Source organism: Pongo abelii, chromosome 9 (assembly GCF_028885655.2).
Source record: "Pongo abelii isolate AG06213 chromosome 9, NHGRI_mPonAbe1-v2.0_pri, whole genome shotgun sequence".
NCBI lineage: Eukaryota > Metazoa > Chordata > Mammalia > Primates > Hominidae > Pongo > Pongo abelii.
The window spans coordinates 17,336,293-17,353,807 of NC_071994.2; the positions used below are offsets into that span (position 1 = coordinate 17,336,293).

General features: G+C 41.3%; 1 pseudogene; it reads left to right on the forward strand.

Annotated features, from left to right (window-relative positions):
• The first annotated feature begins 839 nt into the window (after positions 1-839).
• LOC100456052 (tRNA (guanine(10)-N2)-methyltransferase homolog) lies at positions 840-14,240 on the forward strand (annotated as a pseudogene).
• The last annotated feature ends 3,275 nt before the right edge of the window (positions 14,241-17,515 follow it).

The following is a 17,515-nucleotide window of genomic DNA, read 5'->3' on the forward strand; positions in this document are numbered from 1 at the left end:
CACATACACTCATAAGTTCATTACAGCACTATGCACAATACAAAGACAGGAAATCAATGTGGGTGCCCATCAACAGCAAAGTGGATTTTTTTTAAGGTGGTACATATGCACCATGGAATCCTATGCAGCCCTAAGAAAGAAGAAAATCATGTCCCTTGCCGTAACATGGATGCAGCAGGCAGCTACGATCCCAAGCAAATTAACACAGGAACAAAAAACTGAATACCACATATTCTCATGCATAAATGGGAGCTAAACATTGAGCACACATGGACATAAACAATGGAACAATAGACACTGCAGACTATTAGTGGGGGAAGGGAGGAGAGGGTGTGGGTTGAAAAACTACCTATTGGGTGCTATGCTCACTACCTGGGTGCAATATAGCCATGTAACAAGCCTGCACGTGCACCCCCGTATCTAAAATAAAAGTTGACATTTTAGAAAAAGAAAATCGTTTTTGTAGAACCAGGTATTTATTACTTTTTGCTGCGTAACTTAAAACTTAAAAAACAGTGGGTTTAACCAACAACCATTCACTTAACTCACTATTCTACAAGTCAGCAGTTTGTGTTGGCTCAGCTGGGCAGTTCTGGTCCAAGTGGGATTTGGCTGATATTGGTTGGATATGCTCATTTGCCTGTAGTTCTCTGCCAGGTATGAGCCTGAATGGTCAATAATGACTTCATCTGGTACAACTGAGGCAACTGGAGCCCCTTTTCTCATGGTTTCCTGTTCTCCAGTAAGCTATCCAGGCTCATTCACATGGCATTTTCATGATTCCAAAAATGCAAAAACAGCAGGCTCAAAGCCTTTTGAGGCCTAGAGCTACAACTGGCATGACATCACTTCCACCACATTCTATCCGTCAACGTAAGTCATTAAGTCATAAGACCATACAGTTTCGAAAAATGGAGAGATAAATTCGGTCTTTGCATGAGAGTTGCTTTGAGGTATTGTGGCCACTTTTGCAATCTCCTACAAACTATTTTAGAGCTCTACCAATATAAAAATTCAATTTACTGATTAATGAATACTCTAAAAAGTATATAATTTTAATTTATTTTAGAACTCTTTTCATTCACTCACTACTTGGATAATAATGGATCTCCTCAAGCCATTCCATGACTCCTTCAGGAGCCCAAGGAATCTTTCTGCAAAGCCCTAAAATTGAGAGAAATGACACCAGCAAGATAAAAAAAAAAAAGACTCAGAACTCAGAGTACAACTGAGTCATGGTTGCGGTGGTACACCAAAGCAAAGATCCTTGACTTCCTTCTGCTGTAGTCTCTAGGGCCTTCCTGATGTAGGACCTACTCTGCATCTTCAACCTCTGTGAAGCTGAACTTGTCACATGCATTGACATAGAATAAACACCCTTTACTTGAGCTCCTTGGGAAGTCTTTCCTCGAGTTCCCTATCACAAAACAGTCAAATGATCTACAAGGATCAGTGCTGTCTCCTGGAAAAAGAAATGAGATTGAGTTAAAAGAATTATATTTCTGTCCTTGCTTCAACACTTGTAAGGTGAATGTCTTTGCCAAGTCTTTTCCAATTCTGAGATTCTCAGAGTCTGTCATCTTTGTGGAAGACTCCAGTTATGAGCCAACAGGTGGATTTTAACCAGGAACAATGCTCCATATCAGCTCCATTCGATGTTTTCAAAGAGAGGAGATGCTCAAGAGAAAATACCAATGATGGTTCTTCTAGAGGGTAACCATTTACTTTCTCCTTGAGATATGCCTAAGACATCCTCACAATAACTACTGTAGAAGAATAATACGTTGTCCACAGTCCTAGAGGTAATATTCTATTTCCAATCTCAGACAGCAGGCAATAGTGAACCTACAACTGAAAAGAATCTCATCTCTATGAATGGGTTTATGAACTTCACTGATTACCCAGAGTTGGAGTTGCCCTTGTTCTTAGTGTTTCTCAGTTTCTTCCTGGCCATTATTTTGAGAAATATGGAATGGGTCATTCTGACCCAAGTGAATGTGCATCTCTTCACCCTATATACTTCTTCCTAACAAATGTCACCTTTTGGGATACCTCAGTCACCATGCCTCAGATCCTGGCCATTCTGGCCATAGGCAAGACAACCATTTCCTATGGCCACTAATAAAAGCAATGAGGTCCTTTTTCTTCATTTGTGTAGGAACTTAGTGTTTCCTGCCAACAGCAATGACCATAAGCAGCCCACTGCCCCACACTACTGCCATGAACTTCAAGACATGTTGGGGTTTTTTTGGGTGGGGATTGTTGTTGTTGTTGTTGTTGTTGTTTTTCTTTTTCAGACAGAGTCTCATTCCATCACCCAAGCTGGAGTGCAGTGGCATGATCTCAGCTCACTGCAACCTCCACCTCCTGGGTTCAAGTGATTCTTGTTTCTCATACCTCAGCCACCCAGGTAGCTGGAATTACAGGCATGCACCACCATGCCTGGCTAATTTTTGTATTTTCAGTAAAGATGAGGTTTTGCCATGTTGGCCAGGCTGGTCTCAAACTCCTGGCCTCAAATGATCTGCCCACCTCAGCCTCCTAAAGTCCTGGGATTACAGGCATGAGCCACCATGCCTGGCTGACGTGCTGGGTTTTGATGGTGAATGTGGTGAATGCCTACACCTAAGGACTATCAGAAGCCACTTTCAACACCATCTGCACATTTGCCTGCTTCTTCTGTGATGACAATTAGATCAAATTCTGTCACATCCTGCCCCTGCTGAAGCTCATTTGAAATACTTCAGGAAACAGCAAGATAATTATTGTGATCTTTGACAACTTTTATGATTATAGCTGGCACTAGGGTCATCCTGATCTCTTACCTGCTAATCATCAGGGCTTTGAGGATGAAGTCATCAAGTGGCAAAACCAAGATTTTATTCATCCACTTGTGCCTCCCACCTAACTGCTATGACCTTCCTTTGGGATCCCCATCTTCAGACATGTGAAGTATCTCAGATAAATCACTGAGAGAAGAAAAGTTGGCGTCATGACCTGAACCATCTTTATTCCTGTGCTAGAACTTTTGATCCAAAGTCTAAAGAAGGATATACAAGTTGCCTTCAAAAAGGCCACAGGTAACTTCTGGGTTTTTCAGAGGCTGTAACTCTAGCTGAAACTTCTTGACCAATCTCCTCTTAAAGTCCTTAAGCTATTGAAGGAGGAGCAGGATGTGACTTCCCCAGTAGCTCCTTGACAAACTTGCAAGACCAGTTGTTTCCCATTTGTGAACATCCTGCTCCTCCACCTGATTCATGTCTGCCTTTTTTTTAACCTATTCTCTATCCCAAGCCTCTCAGAACCTTCCTGGAACCTGTTTTCCAAGAGTCATAGAAATCATGACTTTTAAAGTCATCTTGTTCACCCTACTCCACCACTCCTCTCCAAGTCCAAACATCCTTACCTAATGTTTCCAGAACTATTGCTTTTCCCTTCCTATCTCTTCTCTTGTCAGAACTGTCACTCTCTTTATCCTGAAAATTTTCACTAAGTGTTAAAAGGGGAAGATTTCAATTATTTTATTTGCATAATTCAAGATTTGGGATCTGTAGGGGTTCACATATATTCATTTATTCTATAGTGAAAAAGTCAGTTTAGTAAGCTAAAATTACATTTCCTAAAATTATTGTTTCATTGATTTTAAAACTGTTCTTAGGCTAGGCATGGTGACTCATGCCTGTAATCCCAGCACTTTGGGAGGCCAAGGGAGGAGAATCACTTGAGCCCAAGAGTTCAAGACCAGCCTTGGCAATAAAGTGAGACCTCATCTCTATAAAAAAGAAATAATTAAAAACTGTTCTAAAGTTATATATTGGATGGGTGTCTCAAAGTTCTGTCATTATCTCACCTTTAGAATATAAGCCAAAAGTCGGTGAGCCCATAAAAGAGATTTGAAGCAGCAGACACATTCTCCTGCTTGTCTTGAAGGAATAAGCTGCCTTGTTGTGAGAGATGTGGCCAGATGGCAAGGACCTAAGGGTGGCTTCTAAGTCAGTCCCTAGCTGACGGCTAGCCAGGAAATGGGCACCACAGCTATGCAAATAGCAGGCAAATGAATTCGACCAACAACCTGAAAGAGTTTGGAGGAGGACCTTGAGCCTCAGATGAGATTGAAGCCCCACACAACAAGTTGATTTCAGTCATGAAAGACCATGAGCAGATAACCCCTATGCTGACTCTTGACTCATAGAAATTATAAGATTTGTGATGCTTTGAGCTGCTAAATGTAATAATTTGTTATTCAGCAACAAAAAATTACTTGTAAACTAAAAGTTAGGTTTAAAGCAGAGGCCAATAAGCTTTCTCCATAAAGGGCCAGAGAGTCAACATTTTAGGCTTTTCAGGCCAAATGGTCTTTCTCACAGGTACTCAAGTCTGCCATTCTAGTGAGAAAGCAGCCATGGGGCAATACATAAACAAATGAGTGTGACTGTGTTGCAATAGACTTATAACAGACAGCAGGCTAGATTTGTACTATGGGTTATAGATTGTTAATCCCTTAGTTAATGCATATCCAGTACTTGGTACACAGATTGGCACATAGTAAGTGATGATTCCTTTAGTAATCATCATTATTAAAAGAAGAGACTGGATCACACAGATTCTGGCCCATGATCATTGGATGCAATTAACTGCATCCCATGCCATCACTTGTCTTAGCCTCTTCAGGCTGCTGTAACAAAATGCCGTAAACTGGGTGGCTTTTATTTTTATTTATTTATTTATTTTTTTGTCTATTCATACCACTTTTATTCTATGTTGAAATAAAGGACCTAGTCAATGCAATAAGACAAGTAAAGCATACAAATCAAAGAGGAGGAAGTAAACTTTTTATTAGTAGTAGTAGTAGTAGTAGTAATATTGTTATTATACTTTAGGCTCTATGGTACATGTGCGCAACGTGCAGGTAAGTTACATATGTATACATGTGCCATGCTGGTGCGCTGCACCCACCAACTCATCATCTAGCATTAGGTATATCTCCCAGTGCTATCCCTCACCCCTCCTCCCACCCCACAACAGTCCCCGAAGTGTGATGTTCCCCTTCCTGTGTCCATGTGTTCTCATTGTTCAATTCCCACCTATGAGTGAGAATATGCGGTGTTTGGTTTTTTGTTCTTGTGATAGTTTACTGAGAATGATGATTTCCAATTTCATCCATGTCCCCACAAAGGACGTGAACTCATCATTTTTTATGGCTGCATAGTATTCCATGGTGTATACGTGCCACATTTTCTTAATCCAGTCTATCATTGTTGGACATTTGGGTTGGTTCCAAGTCTTTGCTATTGTGAATAATGCCGCAATAAACATACGTGTGCATGTGTCTCTATGGCAGCATGATTTATAGTCCTTTGGGTATATACCCAGTAATGGAATCGCTGGGTCAAATGGAATTTCTAGTTCTAGATCCCTGAGGAATTGCCACACTGACTTCCACAAGGGTTGAACTAGTTTACAGTCCCACCAACAGTGTAAAAGTGTTCCTATTTCTCCACATCCTCTCCAGCACCTGTTGTTTCCTGACTTTTTAATGATTGCCATTCTAACTGGTGTGAGATGGTATCTCATTGTGGTTTTGATTTGCATTTCTCTGATGGCCAGTGATGGTGAGCATTTTTTCATGTGTTTTTTGGCTGCATAAATGTCTTCTTTTGAGAAGTGTCTGTTCATGTCCTTCGCCTACTTTTTGATGGGGTTGTTTGTTTTTTTCTTGTAAATTTGTTGGAGTTCATTGTAGATTCTGGATATTAGCCCTTTGTCAGATGAGTAGGTTGCGAAAATTTTCTCCCATTTTGTAGGTTGCCTGTTCACTCTGATGGTAGTTTCCTTTGCTGTGCAGAAGCTCTTTAGTTTAATTAGATCCCATTTGTCAATTTTGGCTTTTGTTGCCATTGCTTTTGGTGTTTTAGACATGAAGTCCTTGCCCATGCCTATGTCCTGAATGGTATTGCCTAGGTTTTCTTCTAGGGTTTTTATGCTTTTAGGTCTAACATTTAAGTCTTTAATCCATCTCGAATTGATTTTTGTATAAGGTGTAAGGAAGGGATCCAGTTTCAGCTTTCTACATATGGCTAGCCAGTTTTCCCAGCACCATTTATTAAATAGGGAATCCTTTCCCCATTTCTTGTTTGTGTCAGGTTTGTCAAACATCAGATAGTTGTAGATATGTTGCATTATTTCTGACAGCTCGGTTCTGTTCCATTGATCTATATCTCTGTTTTGGTACCGGTACCATGCTGTTTTGGTTACTGTAGCCTTGTAGTATAGTTTGAAGTCAGGTAGTGTGATGCCTCCAGCTTTGTTCTTTTGGCTTAGGATTGACTTGGCGATGCGGGCTCTTTTTTGGTTCCATATGAACTTTAAAGTAGTTTTTTCCAATTCTGTGAAGAAAGTCATTGGTAACTTGATGGGGATGGCATTGAATCTGTAAATTACCTTGGGAGGGATGGCCATTTTCATGATATTGATTCTTCCTACCCATGAGCATGGAATGTTCTTCCATTTGTTTGTATCCTCTTTTATTTCCTTGAGCAGTGGTTTGTAGTTCTCCTTGAAGAGGTCCTTCACATCCCTTGTAAGTTGGATTCCTAGGTATTTTATTCTCTTTGAAGCAATTGTGAATGGGAGTTCACTCATGATTTGGCTCTCTGTTTGTCTGTTATTGATGTATAAGAATGCTTGTGATTTTTGTACATTGATTTTGTATCCTGACACTTTGCTGAAGTTGCTTATCAGCTTAAGGAGATTTTGGGCTGAGACAATGGGGTTTTCTAGATATACAATCATGTCATCTGCAAACAGGGACTATTTGACTTCCTCTTTTCCTAATTGAATACCCTTGATTTCCTTCTCTTGCTAATTGCCCTGGCCAGAACTTCCAACACTATGTTGAATAGAAGTGGTGAGAGAGGGCATCCCTGTCTTGTGCCAGTTTGCAAAGGGAATGCTTCCAGTTTTTGCCCATTCAGTATGATATTGGCTGTGGGTTTGTCATAAATAGCTCTTATTATTTTGAGATACGACCCATCAATACCTAATTTATTGAGAGTTTTTAGCATGAAGGGTTGTTGAATTTTGTCAAAGGCCTTTTCTGCATCTATTGAGATACTCATGTGGTTTTTGACTTTGGTTCTGTTTATATGCTGGATTACATTTATTGATTTGTGTATATTGAACCAGCCTTGCATCCCAGGGATGAAGCCTACTTGATCATGGTGGATAAGCTTTTTGATGTGCTGCTGGATTCTGTTTGCCAGTATTTTATTGAGGATTTTTGCATCAATGTTCATCAAGGATATTGGTCTAAAATTCTCTTTCTTTGTTGTGTCTCTGCCAGGCTTTGGTATCAGGATGATGCTGGCCTCATAAAATGAGTTAGGGAGGATTCCCTCTTTTTCTATTGATTGGAATAGCTTCAGAAGGAATGGTACCAGCTCTTCCTTGTACCTCTGGTAGAATTCGGCTGTGAACCCATCTGGTCCTGGACTTTTTTTGGTTGGTAAGCTATTGATTATTGCCACAATTTCAGCTCCTGTTATTGGTCTATTCAGAGATTCAACTTCTTCCTGGTTTAGTCTTGGGAGGGTGTATGTGTTGAGGAATTTATCCATTTCTTCTAGATTTTCTAGTTTATTTGTGTAGACGTGTTTGTAATATTCTCTGATGGTAGTTTGTATTTCTGTGGGATCGGTGGTGATATCCCCTTTATCATTTTTTATTGCATCTATTTGATTCTTCTCTCTTTTTTTCTTTATTAATCTTGCTAGCGGTCTATCAATTTTGTTGATCCTTTCAAAAAACCAGCTCCTGGATTCATTGATTTTTTGAAGGGTTTTTTGTGTCTCTATTTCCTTCAGTTCTGCTCTGATTTTAGTTATTTCTTGCCTTCTGCTAGCTTTTGAATGTGTTTGCTCTTGCTTTTCTAGTTCTTTTAATTGTGATGTTAGGGTGTCAATTTTGGATCTTTCCTGCTTTCTCCTGTGGGCATTTAGTGCTATAAATTTCCCTCTACACACTGCTTTGAATGCATCCCAGAGATTCTGGTATGTTGTGTCTTGGTTCTCGTTGGTTTCAAAGAACATCTTTATTTCTGCCTTCATTTCGTTATGTACCCAGTAGTCATTCAGGAGCAGGTTGTTCAGTTTCCACGTAGTTGAGCAGTTTTGAGTGAGATTCTTAATCCTAAGTTCTAGCTTGATTGCACTGTGATCTGAGAGATAGTTTGTTATAATTTCTGTTCTTTTACATTTATTGAGGAGAGCTTTACTTCCAAGTATATGGTCAATTTTGGAATAGGTGTGGTGTGGTGCTGAAAAAAATGTATATTCTGTTGATTTGGAGTGGAGAGTTCTGTAGATGTCTATTAGGTCTGCTTGGTGCAGAGCTGAGTTCAATTCCTCGGTATCCTTGTTGATTTTCTGTTTCATTGATCTGTCTAATGTTGACAGTGGGGTGTTAAAATCTCCCATTATTAATGTGTGTGAGTCTAAGTCTCTTTGTAGGTCACTCAGGACTTGCTTTATGAATCTGGGTGCTCCTGTATTGGGTGCATATATATTTAGGATAGTTAGCTCTTCTTGTTGAATTAATCCCTTTACCATTATGTAATGGCCTTCTTTGTCTCTTTTGATCTTTGTTGGTTTAAAGTCTGTTTTATCAGAGACTAGGATTGCAACCCCTGCCTTTTTTTGTTTTCCATTTGCTTGGTAGATCTTCCTCCATCCTTTTATTTTGAGCCTATGTGTGTCTCTGCATGTGAGATGGGTTTCCTGAATACAGCACACTGATGGGTCTTGAGTCGTTATCCAATTTGCCAGTCTGTGTCTTTTAATTGGAGCATTTAGTCCATTTACATTTAAAGTTAATATTGTTATGTGTGAATCTGATCCTGTCATTATGATCTTAGCTGGTTATTTTGCTCGTTAGTTGATGCAGTCTCTTCCTAGTCTCAATGGTCTTTACATTTCGGTATGCTTTTGCAGTGGCTGGTACCAGTTGTGCCTTTCCATGTTTAGCACTTCCTTCAGGAGCTCTTTTAGGGCAGGCCTGGTGGTGACAAAATCTCTCAGCATTTGCTTGTCTGTAAAGGATTTTATTTCTCCTTCACTTATGAAGCTTAGTTTGGCAGGATATGAAATTCTGGGTTGAAAATTCTTTTCTTTAAGAATGTTGAATATTGGCCCCCACTCTCTTCTGGCTTGTAGGGTTTCTGCCGAGAGATCCGCTGTCAGTCTGATGGGCTTCCCTTTGATGGTAACCCGACCTTTCTCTCTGGCTGCCCTTAACATTTTTTCCTTCATTTCAACTTTGGTGAATCTGACAATTATGTGTCTTGGAGTTGCTCTTCTCGAGGAGTATCTTTGTGGCGTTCTCTGTATTTCCTGAATCTGAATGTTGGCCTGCCTTGCTAGATTGGGGAAGTTCTCCTGGATAATATCCTGCAGAGTGTTTTCCAACTTGTTTCCATTCTCCCCGTCACTTTCAGGTACACCAATCAGACGTAGATTTGGTCTTTTCACATAGTCCCACATTTCTTGGAGGTTTTGCTCATTTCTTTTTATTCTTTTTTCTCTAAACTTCCCTTCTCACTTCATTTCATTCATTTCATCTTCCAGGGCTGATACCCTTTCTTCCATTTGATCGCATCGGCTCCTGAGGCTTCTGCATTCTTCACGTAGTTCTCGAGCCTTGGTTTTCAGCTCCATCAGCTCCTTTAAGCACTTCTCTGTATTGGTTATTCTAGTTATACATTCTTCTAAATTTTTTTCAAAGTTTTCAACTTCTTTGCCTTTGGTTTGAATATCCTCCCATAGCTCGGAGTAATTTGATCGTCTGAAGCCTTCTTCTCTCAGCTCGTCAAAGTCATTCTCCGTCCAGCTTTGTTCCATTGCTGGTGAGGAACTGCGTTCCTTTGGAGGAGGAGAGGTACTCTGCTTTTTAGAGTTTCCAGTTTTTCTGCTCTGTTTTTTCCCCATCTTTGTGGTTTTATCTACTTTTGGTCTTTGATGATGGTGATGTACAGATGGGTTTTTGGTGTGGATGTCCTTTCTGTTAGTTTTCCTTCTAACAGACAGGACCCTCAGCTGCAGGTCTGTTGGAGTACCTGGCCAGCCATGTGAGGTGTCAGTCTGCCCCTGCTGGGGGGTGCCTCCCAGTTAGGCTGCTCGGGGGTCAGGGGTCAGGGACCCACTTGAGGAGGCAGTCAGCCCATTCTCAGATCTCCAGTTGCGTGCTGGGAGAACCACTGCTCTCCTCAAAGCTGTCAGACAGGACATTTAAGTCTGCAGAGGTTACTGCTGTCTTTTTGTTTGTCTGTGCCCTGCCCCCAGAGGTGGAGCCTACAGAGGCAGGCAGGCCTGCTTGAGCTATGGTGGGCTCCACCCAGTTCAAGCTTCCAGGCTGCTTTGTTTACCTAAGCGAGCCTGGGCAATGGTGGGCGCCCCTCCCCCAGCCTCGCTGCCGACTTGCTGTTTGATCTCAGACTGCTGTGCTAGCAATCAGCGAGACTCCGTGGGCGCAGGACCCTCTGAGCCAGGTGCGGGCTATACTCTCCTGGGGCACCGTTTCCTAAGCCCCTCGGAAAAGCACAGTATTCAGGTGGGAGTGGCCCGATTTTCCAGGTGCCGTCTGTCACCCCTGGAAAGGGAACTCCCTGACCCCTTGCGCTTCCCGAGTGAGGCAATGCCTCACCCCTGCTTTGGCTGGCACACGGTGCACTCACCCACTGACCTGCGCCCACTGTCTGGCACTCCCTAGTGAGATGAACATGGTACCTCAGATAGAAATGCAGAAATCACCCGTCTTCTGCGTCGCTCGCGCTGGGAGCTGTAGACCGGAGCTGTTCCTATTCGGCCATCTCGGCTCCTCCCCGGAAGTCCTGGGTGGCTTTTAAACAACAGAAGTTTACTTCTAACAGTTCTGAAGTCTAGGAAGTCAAAGATCAAGGTGCTAGCAGATTCCATGTCTGGTGAAGGCCCACTTTCTGGTTCACAGGTGGCACCTTCCCGCTGTGCCTTCAAGTCACAGAAAGGGACCAACAGCTCCCTGGAGCCTCTTTCATAAAGGAACTAATTCCATTCATCAAGGTTCTGCTATCATGACGTAAGCACCTCCCAAAGTTTCCACCTCCTGACACCATCATATTGGTGATCAGGTTTCAATGTATGGATTTTGGGGGCACAGCTGTCATGCACCCTAAACAGGCATCTGCTGCTCATGGCAGCTCCTGAAGTTCTGTCTGCTTTAATAAAGTCTTCGCTAGAGAATAAAATACCTAGGAATACAACTTACAAGGGACATGAAGGACCTCTTCAAGGAGAACTACAAACCACTGCTCAAGGAAATGACAGAGGACACAAACAAATGGAAAAACATTCCATGCTCCTGGATAGGAAGAATCAATATCACGAAAATGGCCATACTGCCCAATGTAATTTATAGATTCAATGCTATTCCCATCAAGCTACCATTGACTTTCTTCACAGAATTAGAAAAAAACTACTTTAAATTTCATATGGAACCAAAAAATATCCTGTAGAGCCAAGACAATCTTAAGCAAAAAGAACAAAGCCAGAGGCATCATGCTACCTGACTTCAAACTATACTACAAGGCTACAGTTACCAAAACAGCATGGTACTGGTACCTAAACAGATATATAGACCAAAGGAACAGAACAGAGGCCTCAGAAATAACACCACACATCTACAACCATCTGATCTTTGACAAACCTGACAAAAACAAGAAATGGAGAAAAGATTCCCTATTAAATAAATAGTGCTGGGAAAACTGGTTAGCCATATGCGGAAAACTGAAACTGGACCTCTTCCTTACACCTTATACAAAAATTAACTGAAGATGGATAAAAGACTTCAATGCAAAACCTAAAACCATAAAAATCCTAGAAGAAAACCTAGGCAACACCATTCAGGACATAGGCCTGAGCAAAGACTTCATGACTAAAACACCAAAAGCAATTGTAACAAAAGCCAAAATTGACAAATGGGATCTAATTAAACTAAAGAACTTCTGCACAGCAAAGGAAAATATCATCAGAGTGAAAAGGCAAACTACAGAATGGGAGAAAATTGTTGCAATCTATCCATCTGACAAAGGTCTAATATCCAGAATCTACAAGGAACTTAAACAAATTTACAAGAAAAAAAAACAACTCCATCAAAAAGTGGGCAAAGGATATGAACACACACTTCTCAAAAGAAGACATTTATGTGGCCAACAAACATATGAAAACAAGCTCATCATCACTGGTCATTAGAGAAATGCAAATCAAAACCACAATGAGATACCATCTCACACCAACTAGAATGGCAATCATTAAAAAGTCAGGAAACAACAGATGCTGGAGAGGATGTGGAGAGTGTGGTGATTCCTCAAGGATCTAGAACTAGAAATACCATTTGACCCAACAATCCCATTACTGAGTATATACCCAAAGGATGATAAATCATTCTACTTTAAAGACACATGCACACATATGTTTATTGCAGCACTATTTACAATAGCAAAGACTATTGCAACACTATTTACAATAGCAAACCCAAATGCTCATCAATGATAGACTGGATAAAGAAAATGTGGCACATATACACCATGGAATACTATGCAGCCATAAAAAAGAATGAGTTCATGTCCTTTGCAAGGACACGGATGAAGCTGGAAGCCATCATTCTCAGCAAACTAACACAGGAATAGAAAACCAAACACTGCATGTTCTCACTCATAAGTGCGTGTTGAACAATAAGAACACATGGACACAGGAAGGGGAATATCACACACCAGGGCCTAAAGGGGTGTGGGGGGCAAGGGGAGGGCTAGTATTAGGAGAAATACCTAATGTATGAGGGGCTTAAAATCTAGACGACAGGTTGGTGGGTGCAGCAAACCACCATGGCACATGTACACCTATGTAACAAACCTGCATGTTCTGCACATGTATCCCAGAACTTAAAGTATAATAAAAAATAAAATAAGAATAAAGTCTTTGCTATCATTTTTGGAGGTCAGTTCACCCGCAGACAGGAAACTTACAGAAAGTCGCCATTTTGGATTCTTAGCATTCTTTCTGAAGGTATTGCAAGAAATGTAATGAAACGGATGGTGTGTGCTAAGTTCTATTTGTACATTCATACTCTATGTATAAAATAAAGATTCACACATGTAAAAAAACATTGACATAAGAAGAAAAAGTCAAATGAATAAAGCAGTTGGATTTCTGCCATTTAAATTCTGTAAATTTAAAGACACCACAACATATATTATATATTTTGGAGAATTACGGTTTGGACCCAAACTGCATCCCTAAGAATTCACATAATATTTATTTTAGTAGATAGATCACAGATAGACAGAGAGAGCTATTGAGTCATACACTGTCAAAATGAGACACTTTATTGGAAATACAAGCATGGATGCCGGTTTGTCATTCATTGTGACTAATTATGGAAAAGAGAAAGTGATATTGATTTTGATCCATTTGCTGGAACAGGTGGCCTCCTGATAGCATCTGCTCATTTTGGTGCATATGTATATGAGACAGGCATCAACTACAACACAGTTTATGGCTCAGGAAAGGCAGCTAAGAAAAACCAGAAATGGAGAGGACCAGATGAAAACATTAGGGCAAATCTTTGTCAGTATGGATTAGAGAAGGTAATACTTTCTCTAATACATTTTGACAAATATGATTGACCATATTAAATGTCCTGGTTTCAGATACATCTAAACTTTCCTGGAGAACGGCACATATTTTAATGCAGTAATCACTGATTAAATGGTATTAAAGCATCTACAAGAAGAATAGGTTCACAGAAGGAAATATCAAAGGGGATAGAAAAATGTCCAGGAAGCCACATTCCTGTTTCCTTATCATCTGAGTAATACGCTTTTTAACCTGCTAAACTTTGCAGCTGAGACTCTCATGTTATTTGGAAGACTAATCTATTCATTACCAGTATATACAGCAGAATACACTGAAGAGACGACACCCCCACTTCCCTGTCTGAAGCTCATTAGCAACTGTAAGCAAAAGCTTTTCAGCCACACATCAAGGTCCTTGATTACAATGGAAAATGTGAAGAAATGTGAAAACTGGGACCAGCATTCACATCTGCTAAGTGATCATTTTCTGACATACTAAGGTCATAATTTCTTCCATGAGAAATATATTAAAGGGGTAACAAAAAGTATTGCTAAAGAAGAAAAATCCAGCCAGAAATGAAAATTAAGATTTGACACTGAAGAAAGAATAATGATTTAATAGAATAGACATCTAGGTGTGAATTTCATGCATGATCCAAAAAACAAATACTATTTTAAAATATGTTACATGAAAAAAATAAACACTATGAAGTAAATTGAGCAATTCTTTTAAAGTTGTCTTTGTTTTATAGATGTTTTTGTTGTATGTATTATAAGTCTTTTGAACTTCATTTAATATATATTTGTACTTTTAAATATTAATGGAGATTGACTCAAAACAGTTACATTTTTACAATTAACCTACAAGAAAAGTAATTTTTTTTAACTTTTATTTTAAGTGTAATGGTACATGTGAAGTTTTGTTACATAGGTAAACTCATGTCATAAGTGTCTGTTGTACTGATTATTTCATCACCCAGGAATTAGACCCAGTACCCAACAGTTATCTTTTCTGCTTCTCTCCCTCCTCCTACCCTCCACCCTCAAAAAGTTAATATTGTTGACATTTTAAACATCTTTGCCAGATATGTTACAAGCAGTAATAATGGTTATGAATTTATTTATTAGATGATTTGTCTAATTTCGTTTTGGATTGTAATTTATTTACATTGCCACTAGTGAATCTTATTAAAAATTTCTAAATAAATAAGTAAATAAATTTGGGGGGCATGCAAACATTCAGACCATAACACCACTCATATCTGGAGAAGTTTGTTCTCATAGTATGTTGTTGTGAGGCTCATCCACAGCTCTTGGTCATTTCCTTTCTTCTTATCCCAGTCCTTTTACGCCATTGGCCCTTTGCAGGGTAGATTTAATCAAAGGAATGCAAACTCTACTTCGCTAGGCTCTTTACCCTAGGAGAAAGACAAGTCTGGCTGGCTTCTTTATTTTTTTATTTTTTATTTTTTTCTCTTTTTTTTTTTTTTTTTTTCAATGCTCTGTCTTCTTCCAGGCTGGAGAGCAGTGGTGCCATCTCTGCTCACTGCAACTTCTGCCTCCTAGATTCAAGCAATTCTCCTGCCTCAACCTCCGAAGTAGCAGGGAATACAGGCATGTACCACCACGCCTGGCTAATTTTTGTATTTTTAGTAGAGACGGGGTTTTACCATGTTGGCCAGGCTGGTCTGGAACTCCTGGCCTCAAGTGATCTGCCTGCCTTGGCCTCCAAAAGTCCTGGGATTACATGCGTGAGCCAACATGCCCAGCCCCTGTCTGGCTTCTTGAAAAATTAAGTGTCTTAGGAAATACATATGCAGCCCATTTGGGAGCAAGGCAAGGGCAGACCGTAGAGAGAGAAGAGTTTCTCTTCTCCCAATTGCCGCTGGATATAAAGCATCTTAGGCCCCTGGAAATAAAAGAAGTTTGCTTCTCCTTGTTTGGATCAGAAAGTTTGTGGAGCTGAACTGAGGAAACCCTGTGATCCCTGCCTGACAAGATCAACCCGTGACTTCTAGGCCAGCGTCAGCCATGAGACTAGGGACATCTGTGGGTAGCAGAAGGGAATGGGCTGGACTGGTTCTTTGACACAGAGGGAACTGGTTAGCATTCTTCTCTCAAGAGGCCCAGAGGACAAACAAAGTAACCTACTGTCCACCCAGATGGAATGTGAGGCAGCCCCATCCTGTCTTTTAGCCCCTCAACCAACCCAGTGCCCAATCATCTACGGCTAGAGCTTGATAGTGAAGACACTGTGGCCATGGCTCAGTGCCTGTACAGGGCAGGAGATGACTCATGCGCTCTACTGTCTGTGCTGAGTGGTTCAAGGGCCACCATATCCACAGAATTTATGTCATTGAAGTCTGAAGTTCCAATGTTAGTGCTGCCTTTCTTTGTTAAATAGTAGGGTGGTCCTGGAGGAGCCTGTGGGAAACCATCCACACGGGACCTGTGAGTTCCGATTTGCATAAATTGATATGCAAGAGCATTGGGACCTCAAGGTAGGATGGGGGAGATTTTTGCTCAGACACCTAGGAGTGTGTGGGGTGGTGGGTGACACGGTGTACATGCCAGGACTACTTTTGAGCTTCTATTAGAGAGGGGAAAAAGTATAATGTACAGCTGAAGCGATTGTTTTTAAGAGTTTTAAGAGTGATGCTGGAGCCGGGCATGGTGGTTCACACCTGTAATCCCAGCACTTTGGGAGGCCAAGGCAAGTGGATCACTTGAGGTCAGGAGTTCAAGACCAGCCTGGCCAACATGGTGGAACCCCCACCCATCGCCACTAAAAAAAAAAAAATACAAAAATTATGCAGGCATGGTGGCGTACGCCTGTAGTCCCAGCTACTCGGGAGGCTGAGGCAGGAGAATAGCTTGAACTTGGGCGGTGGAGGTTGCAGTGAGCCGAGATGGCACCACTGCACTCCAGCCTGGGTGACAGAGCAAGATGCCATCTCAAATCAAAATAAAAATAATAATCATAAAAGAGTGATGCTGGGACACACAGCTCTGCTGCAAGACTCAGCTAATAAAACAAGACACAGAGTTTGGAGAGAGAGGTGTTTTTTGTTTTGTTTTGTTTTGTTTTGTTTTTGTTGTTGTTTGAGATAGGGTCTCACTCTGTCACACAGGCTGGAATGCAGTGGAGCCATCTTGACTCACTGCAGCCTCAACCTCCTGGGCTCAAGTGATCTCCCACCTCAGCTTCCCCAGTAGCTAGGACTACAGGCATGTACCACTGCACCCTAATTTTTTACTTTTTCACAGAGACAAGATCTCACTATGTTTCCAAGGCTGGTCTCAAACTCCTGGGCTCAAGCAATTCTCCTGCTTCAGCCTCCCAAAGTGCTGGGATTATAAGCATGAGCCATGGCGCCCAGCCTGAGGAGAAAGTTTGTATAGCCCTTTCTTCAGGGGACATAGCAGAGCCCAAATGCAGTGAGGACTGAAACTAAGAAAAGATCCTTCTCACATCTTGCGGATTTGGGTAGCCTTGTACTCAGGGCAAAGAACCAGTACTCAGGGCAAGAGAGCCACAATCCAAGCAGACCCAGCCTCCTCAGGTGTAGCTGAGAAAGAGAATGTGCCTCCTTCCAGAGGTTTGCACACTGCCGGAGTCACAGGCAGAGAGGAAGGGGACAGTGAACTCGTTCCATCCACGTATGAAACACCCACTGGGGCCTCCCAGACAGTTTAGAGGAGGCTACGAGACTGGCCCTCAGGTCTGCTCTGAAGCTGGCAAGGACAATAGGGCCACGAATCCAGGGTGTTAACTCCAGGTGAGGCATGGAGTCTCCCATGTGTGAGGCATGGACTCACTTGAGTAACAGTCACAAAGCAAATCCCTGTGAGTGG